This window comes from Poecilia formosa, unplaced genomic scaffold, assembly GCF_000485575.1.
Source record: "Poecilia formosa unplaced genomic scaffold, Poecilia_formosa-5.1.2 Scaffold293, whole genome shotgun sequence".
Lineage (NCBI taxonomy): Eukaryota > Metazoa > Chordata > Actinopteri > Cyprinodontiformes > Poeciliidae > Poecilia > Poecilia formosa.
Genome location: NW_006800232.1, coordinates 686,709 through 696,139, shown reverse-complemented (window position 1 = coordinate 696,139; position 9,431 = coordinate 686,709). Strand labels below are relative to the sequence as shown.

Sequence of the window (9,431 nt, the reverse complement as noted above, 5' to 3'; positions counted from 1 at the left end):
AAGTTAGTTGAGTAAACTTGAGGGTTTCTTATGACTTTGTCAAAGCATTTCTGTAGTTATTCCTTCTTGGACTTTTTCCTTCACTACTGTAATGTATAATCTTCTATGGGATAAAGGTGATTACTTTATTTTTAGATTTTGAGCCTATTTATATTTCTGTCCTCATACTTTAATTATCATTGTTCTGTATTTGATGGTGTTCTTATCTGTGGGTGAATTTTAATAAATGATGTAGCCCAGATTTTGGTAGATTTTGTTACGGGTATTTATACATTTTTGAGAGACACTGCTTTTTGTAATCTTTCTTCTATCGATGACCATTTAACAACCAAAGTAGTCTGTAAAACTGGATGAGTATGGATATACAATGCACTGCAAAAACAAGCATACCAGACTTTATGGGATTTCCTGGTTTTTTTGGGCTATGTGTATCAGACACCTAGAGACTGAAATTTTTGTCTATTCTAATTTACAAAACAACTCAAGCTCACTCAGTTTGGAGATGGACATCTCTGAACATTCATTTTAATGTTTTGCCACAAATTCGCAATCAAATTTAGGTATTGAGTTTGGCAAGGATATTCTAACACATTAGTATGCATTGATGGAACTGCAGCGCAGATCAAAAATTCAGTTTTGACCTGCATACAAAAACGGTTTTGGCTACAAAGGTCTGAATATAGACGCATTCTGCATTTTCCGGTTTTTATGAAGAGCACTTAAACTGAGCTGAGGTGATTTAAAAATTGGGCTGAAGTGGAGAAAAGGATCTTCCTCCATTAGACAAGTTTGGTAAATATATTAAACATATCTCAGTTGTTGATTAGGAATATTCAGAAAGTCAAACTTCTCTGACTTGGTTCCTGGAGCAGATGACTGTGCACATATTGGTGATCAGGAGGGAAAAGTTAGGACAATTCCAAGGACTCCTGTGGGGCCCTCCCATAAAAAATATTTTTTGTTCTTATAGAAATAGAATTTTTTTTTTTTTACAAAATTAATCATATAGTGTTTTAAAAATTATTTTAGAAATAAAAATTACAATTTTACCACTCCCAGACCAAAAAGCACACATCTATATTTGCCCCGAACACCCCCCTGTATCCACATGAAATTATTTGTTCTTGCTTAGCGAGCTTGACGTTGACGGTGTTCAGCAACAGTAGGAAGAAGACAAGAACGACTTTGGCAGTTACTATACTGCTAAGAAAAAAATACCATCAGGTTTTCAAAGAGAGAGAGAGAAAAGACAAGAGAGTCAATTTATAGCCCAGTTTTTCTCCAAGAGGGGTGGGTAGACTTTGTGAGATTAACCATTTAGCATAGTTAGCTTAGCTACAGACTACAGTTTGACTCCATTTCATTAGCATTTAATGAATGAAGTAAAAACATTTTCATATTTAACTTGTCCCTGTACCTCTTATCACACTTAACAACACATGAGCCAGTGAGCAGTAACTCTAACACTGATACCTCTGATATCTCCCTGGTCCGAGTGAAAAAAAGGTGAGCAACACTGTGTTCAGTGACAAGCTAGTTAGCATCATTCCAGGGAATATATGGATTTTTCCTGTCTCTCTACTCTTTTTACAGTTACACAACAATGTATTTATTACTCATAGAAATTCAAACAATCTTTATAAAATCTTCCATTAGCACACTTAGCAGTCCTCTTGCCTGTTTTTGGTCAGAACAGTGCCTTTCTTTTGATAGCAGTAGCAGCTCTGAGAGGAAGTGGAGGAGATTGATCTTTTCACAGATGATCTGTTTCATAGCAAACTGTCATGACATGGTGACAGCTTTAACAAATGTGGAAAAAACATAATTTTGTTAAAGTTACATTCTGCAGCTTGAACAAAATGCAACAACATAGCATTTTTTGAGAAGTCTGGATTGCTTCATGTATATTTTGCACATCGCCTGTGTTTGTTGCTGTTGGGGAGAGACGTTTCAATGAGCTAAAACTAATAATAAACGAATTTAAGCAACCTATTTGCATGCAGTATGTGGGCTGTTGCATGTAAAATTCACTTGTGAATATTGTGCAAGTATCAGTATTGGACCAAAGAAAGCAAGCCAGTTGCAAGTCTTTAAAATTGTGACGCTTTTGATGGGTCAGATAGGGGACACAATTTAATTGTTTAAATTGGCCAAAACAACAGAGTGAGTTGTTTTTATTGATTGCCACACAATGTGGTTTTTATCTGGCTGTATGCTTGGCATACTTCTTATGTAGTTAGCTGCCAACATTAGAAGCATACCAACCTTTATATGTATTTATACACTCCTGTATTTATGAACCTTTTCCATGACGTGTCCTGTTATTTGTTAGTGATTAAGATGAATTATCCTTATCAGGGAAGAAGCAAAGGATGGGTTTTATGATGCTTTAATTTTACAGATTAACTATGCTTCTTTATTAAAGCTTTTCTGAATGCTTGAACTTATAAGTACCTGCCTTTTGAAGTTCCTTGCCAAGCCCTAAAATTAAAATATTTATAAAACAATAAAATATTGAAAAAATAGTGACCACGGAAAACCCACCAAATGGGTACATTTTCCTTCTTCTTATAGTACAGAATTGGGATTTATGCAGTTAATTTAAATTAACTGTGTATTCTTTTTATTTTGCTTATGTAAATTATGTATGACTCCATGAACTGCAGTAAACCAACAGCGGTTGGTTTGTGGTTGATGGCTGTGAAACTATTATTGGATTATTCAAATACAAACACGGGACAAATTTACATGATCAGATGCTCGTTTGATATTCTTGTTAATATATCTTGTTTCCTTACAAAATGGAATGTTGTTCCTGGTTTTCCTGTGTCATACACAGCTTTTTAAACATAAAAAGAATATTTTGACTAAAAATGGTGATTAAAAACTATGCAGCGACTCAAGCGCTGCATGTGCAATGCTCTTAAAGTCACTTATTTCATTCAAACTAAGTTCTAAACAAAGTTTCAATAAAGTTTTGATAAACTTAAGATCGTCAATTCCTGCCATATGGGTCTAGCTCTGTAGACCAGTGATGATGACCTGAAGAATATTGGGACGTGGCCCAGCATCAACAACTTCATGTCAGGAAATAAAATTTCTCTAAAGAAATGGCAGAACATTGAGTCTCGAACGCGTTTATCGTCATAGTAACAAAGATATTTACTATTTCAACTGGTTTCAAGTGAGTGAAACTTGATGTTATATTCAGAGTTTATACAGTTTACTTATTTTGAGATGTCAACATTTTAACCCATAAATCAAAACTGACTTATCTGACTGACAACAGTTTTAAACTAGTTTTTCACTGCATGAATTAGTTTCTGAATGAGAAAAAGAGGAAATAAAACATTTTAAAGTATTCTATTGTAAGTTGATCAAGTTAACTTTTATTCATTTTTAAAAATTTTCCCAGATGGAAGATTATTAAAATGAATCTTCCATCTGGAACCAACCTTCCCAGGTTGGTTCTGTTTTAAACCTGAGAAGGCAGGTTTAAAAGAGGAACACTGCTTATTACTTTATTTGTACTGTAAAAGTAGAAAATGACTTCAGAACCAAAAAATATATGTTGGAAAAAGATTTTTTACAGAGGGTAAATCCATCTGAAACACTTGGAAAACAAGGTAGAATGTAATAAATGTTATTTATTTGATCGGAAATCATTCAGAAAGTTTTGCTAGAAGCTGAAGTTAGGATCTCAGTGAAATGCTCTAAATCTTCTGGTAGATTGTGACACACTCCCCCCCCATTCCCCTTTAAATTCATACAAAACACTGTACAAGAAGATTCTTTTGCAATTATTTTATGGTTTACCTTCCTTGTGGTTAGCATCTTCTTGTAAACTGTTAAGGCCCCTCCAGTTTCTACCTACGATTCTAATGATGGTCACAAAATCATCACTATATAGCACTACTGTATAAAAGTTCATTTTTTGTTGTTTCTTTGTAATATTGTTTGTCTGAGAAACTGAATTTTAGGTTTTCATTACCTGTAAACAATAATTGTCATTACACTTTAAATATCACTCTCAGAGTGATGAATATATGAGTTCAGCTTTTCCAATAATCAAAACAAATTAACGATTGAACTGCATCTTATTTATTGAGAAGATTTCACAGATAATATAATAGGCTCTGGTAGAGTTCAACAATAACACACAGAAAAAAATGCTAATGGATGCTCTACATTACTATATCACAACACCCACATTAATGATCCAACTCAACTCAAATTTTAGGTGGATTCATTCATGCTGCAGAAGACCTCAGATTCATTCAACATGACCATTAAGAACCAACTCTTCCACATTCAGATTTCTTGAAGCCACTGAAAGGCATGAGGGAGATTTCGATTGTTATGAGAAGACATTGAGGAATAAAACCAAATATCTTATATTGTCCAAATCAAAACGCCTGTTGTAAGGGGATTTTTTTTTACACTGTAGACAATTGAAAAGTTAGTGTGATTTCATATTGCAAGACAAAGTTTTCAAGTTGCAGTTTGTTGTGATGATTTTTAACGTCGCAACAAATCCAGTTATTTTCACTTAAGAGATTATAAGCTATTTAGATCCACTGCATTTCTGTTTGGAGATCTTTTATTTGTGCGAAATATAATATACTGCAATGAATAATGTGCTATAGCTGTGCAATTTTCTTTCTTTATTTAAATTAAATGTAAACTTACATGAGTAGTCTTGGTAAAAGCATGTATTAAAACTTAAGCAAGAGATTTATGAGGGCATAAGGAAAATCCCCAAAGCAAATTCCAGTGACTGAAATACTCTAAAAGTCAAAACAATCCCTTTAAACAGAAACTATTCTTTGTAAGAGACTTGTGTCTATTTACATTTAGTACAATCTCACATCACGGACGTTCCTTTTTACAGTTATGTTATGGAAAGTACTAAAAATGAATACACCTATTCATTCAGAGGCAGCTTCATATTTATATGATGCTCTACTAATGTTTTGTTTATAGGCAAATTTGTAGGCTATAAAACCCCTATAAAATACAGAAATAAAGGTCCAACACACCTTATTACATCTTATTTCCTTGAATTTTGCTCTTTGTAGATCTAATTATAATATGCAGAAGTTCTCTAGAGGTTGTTACAGGATACCTGACAACAAGATCCAATGAAACTAATTTCAGCACGGACTCTTCTTCACTGTGTCTCGATTTCATCTTCTCTTCATATGCTCAGTCAACAGGATGGTGAACAATCTGCTGCTTCTAGGTGAGAAAAATAGATGATTTGTTTATGATTCATGTCTCAAATTTGTACGACGATCCTACATACATTCATGCAGATGGTAATTCATGCAGATGTGGTTTAACACAGAAGTTGGAAAATCGTAAGGTTATGAAAATGACAAAATAATTGTTCATAGTCTTATCTTAAATTAGGCTGAAGTACACTAGGAATGGTAACAAATTATTTTGAGCAGAATTTCCAAACTTCCATCGCTCATCAAATTTTGTCCTCTGATGATTTATTTGTCAAGTAAGAACTTAACCACATTAAATGGATCATTTTTGCTTATTTCTTCTAATGCAGTCTCTTGTTTCCTGTCTTCATCTTCTGCATCAGGTCGGTTCACTTGTCACTAATTGTACAATTTCTCTGGTGGTTCATATTAAATCAAGTTTTGAGTTCTTTCTTTTTAGGTAATTCGATCAGATTATCTGCATCAGACAAGCCATGTTCTGGAAGAGTTGAAATCTACCACAATGGCTCCTGGGGAACAGTCTGTGATGATCTGTGGGACCTAAATGATGCTGTGGTGGCCTGCAGACAGTTAGACTGTGGTCCTGCTCTGGGTGCTCCACAATCAGCCCACTTTGGCCAGGGGACTGGACAGATCTGGCTTGATGATGTGAGCTGCTCTGGAAGTGAATCTTCTCTTGCTGTGTGTGGGCACAGAGGATTTGGGACTCACAATTGTGGACATGGAGAAGATGCTGGTGTCATCTGTTCAGGTAAGACTGCATATATTCTTTATGTTCATAGTTTTCTGATATAATTTATTTGTTTCCATAATCAAAAATGTAAATATTTAAAAAAAAAAGAATAATAATTTTTACAGATTTTTATTTGATTAGGAATAAAGCCTATGTGGTCACAAATAGGTCCATAGAGTTTGATTATTTTTTTTTTAAAGAAGGTAATGTAGGAGATAAAGAATTACTGGCAAAAGCTGACTGCTTCAAGATGCTGGTGTCAACTGTTCAAGTAAGACTGCATATATTACTGTGAAATAAATCCACTTGAATAACTATTCTTTTTCTTCTGATATAATTTGAGCATAAAAATGTTTTAAGCTCCAGCCTGCTTGTAAATACAACAAACAAAACAAAGGAAAATGGCAAATGCTTTTGTAATTCTCCGACATGAAAGTCTGAAAAGTGCGTCATGCATTGTTTCTCCCTCTTTGAAATAACTTTGAAATACTACCACATTTTCCTGCATGTTCCTGATTGACACCACCTGCAAGATTCTTGAGGTCACCTAGAAAGGTTGTAGACAAGATATACACAATATATCTTGTGATAACATATCACAATATATGTAACATGGAGGAAATTGGAGCAAGTTGTCAATGAAAATAGTGTAACTCTAAAGAAGACTGAATACAGTTTTTGAGTGAAACTGATTAAAAAACTTAATAAAATGGTGTCACCTCCTTCACTCATGTTTCTGTTTTGTCTGAATGTTGCCATTTGCCCGAATGCGTCCTTTCCTCTTTTTTGTTTTAGTTTGTTAGAAACGGTGGAGTACTCCCTATTTAACCCAGAAAATGATTATTTTAGTTTATTAGTAATATTAGAAATTGTGGAGTACGCACTATTTAGATCGATATTGTACAGCCCATAAATGGAATCATAATTAGAATTAGAATAACTACGAACTTGGAATCAAGAAATACTTAACAGGAACATCACTGCTTAGTTTTATCTTACTTTTAACCAGAAAAGGATTTAGCTCTCTTTCTTCTTTTTGTCTTTCCTATGGTTTATTTTGTTTGTATTTCATGTTAATTAACATAAACCACTTTGAATTGCCTTGTTGCTGAAAATGTGCTATAGAAATAAAATTACCTTACCTTACCTTGCTTCTCAACTACATTAGCCTTATCCTCCCATCACTCCGTTACTGGTTCTACACTGTTATTTCCTTTATTTCCTTTAACTGTTTTAATAGTTATTGACCACTGAAACTTGGAATACCTCAAAGGAGCTGCTGTATTAGAAATGAACTGACCCAGTCATGTCACCATTTCAACTTTGCCCATGTCAAACTTGGTAAAATCCTTACCATTTGTGCCACTAATACCTACCTAATCTGTCCCACCTACTAACATGTGTCATGATGAAGAGATGATGTGTATCATACAGTTCAAGTGGTGATAATGTACTGCCTGATTGGTATTGATTTTGTTTTTAGGTGGCAACGTAAAATTAGCTGGGTCAGCTCGGTGCTCTGGAAGAGTCGAAATCTACAACAGTGGATCCTGGGGAACAGTCTGCAATGATAACTGGGACATAAATGATGCTAGAGTGGTCTGCAGACAGCTGGCCTGTGGTACAGCAGTGAGTCTCCGTCAGTTTGCAGTGGGAACAGGACAAATCTGGCTTGATGAGGTGGCCTGTACAGGCAATGAAAACTATCTGACTGAATGCTCCCACAGTGGATTTGGTGTGCATAACTGTGCTCACAGTCAGGATGCTGGTGTCATCTGTTCAGGTAATGTCAGTTTCCTACTAAAGGCATTAGTAAAAACTTAAAGAAGTTGAGTGTAATTTAAATCTTCATTGGGAGAATTGGAAAAAGTTCTACTCTATTCATTATTTTATGAATTCAAATGTTGATTAAATTAATTAAAGTAACTTTAAAGGAAAAACTTAATTGTGTCTATTACATCCAGAAATAGTGCAGTGTGTGCACCCATTGTGTAATAAGTCAATCACAGGCTCTTTGTTGACGAGAGGCTGTATAAATGTGTTGCAATAAATAGAAGAAAATAGAATCTGTGTCGTCATTGTACAGAAATGATGTCAAATCTGAAGCCTGGCAGTCCTTGATGAAATGTATTTACTTTGTTATGGTAAACACTATATAATGTGTTTTTTTTTTTGTTTTTTTTGACAGGCCCTATAAGGCCCAGTATTGAACTTACTCCTCAAGGTGACATCACCTTGGGTCGTAATGTCAGCATCAGTTGTTCAGTCACTGATGCACAAGTAAAAGGGATATTTGTCTTGACGACGACCACAGGCTCATTCAGCCGGGCTGTGAACTCAAGCAGCAACTCTGCTACTTTCTACATCGTTCAGGCCACTTTCAATGATCAGGGATGGTACAAGTGTCAGTTTCAAATCATACTTCCCAATGAGAACTTCACCACTCTCTTTAGTGACACAGTCCAACTAAGAGGTATTACTGTTTTGCATTCATTTACTCTTATAACTCTAAATAAATGTGCTGAGAAAATAACAACTGTCTCACTTCTTTAGTGATCTTTCCAACACCCACGATCAGTATTGAACCCTCTGGAGTGATTTCCCTCAATCAGGATGTTAGAATCATTTGTTCAGTCACTAATGAACAAGGAGGAGGGTCATTTATCTTCAGGAAGTCTTCAGGAAGTTTCAGTCAGACTGTGAACTCAAGCAGCAACTCTGCTGCTCTAAATATCCCTAAAGTTACCTTTACGGATGAGGGATACTACCAGTGTCAGCTTAAAGTGAGGATTTCTAACGAAGACTTCAGCACCAACTTCAGCAGTTATGTCTCACTCTATATTAACGGTGAGTTTTTATCTTTATTTTGCAGATTAACTGAGTTTACTATAGGGTTAAAGGACTATAACAGGTGACCAAACTTTGCACCATTTTTCAGGTGAAATTCCAAAACCCAACATCACCTTGCAGCCTGCCGGTCTGGTTTCTTGGGGTCAGAGTGTCAGCATCAGGTGTGATGTTATGGATGGATTGAGTGGATCGTTTATTTTCACAAACGCTCCCAGTTCTGTCATTCAGACTATAAACTCAAACAGCAACTCGGCTACTTTCCATATCGCGCAAGTCCGTTTGGGAAATGAGGGATTGTACCAGTGTCGGTTTCAAAGAACGGTTTCTGGTGAAGTGTTTCACACCAACTTTAGTGACCCTGTCTGGCTAACTGGTAATTATTGTTTTTATTAGTGTTGGCCATTTGATTAAACATAAAAAAGACATGATGTTTTTGTTGCTTTTTAGTGAAACTCTCACAGCCGACCATCACCTTGGATTCTGCCGGTGGGTTGATGTGGGGTCAGGATGCCACCCTCACCTGTTCAGTCATCGAGGGTCGGGCAGGAGGATTATTTGTCTTTAGGAGAACACCTGGTAATTTCATCCAAACTGTAAGCTCGAGCAGCAACACA

At 35.5% G+C, this 9,431-nt stretch overlaps 1 protein-coding gene across 1 annotated transcript in view; it reads left to right on the top strand.

The window, feature by feature from the left end:
* The window catches only part of LOC103151829 (deleted in malignant brain tumors 1 protein-like), an 18,695-nt gene that overhangs the window by 7,476 nt on the left and 1,788 nt on the right, over window positions 1–9,431 (top strand). The window lies entirely within an intron of this gene.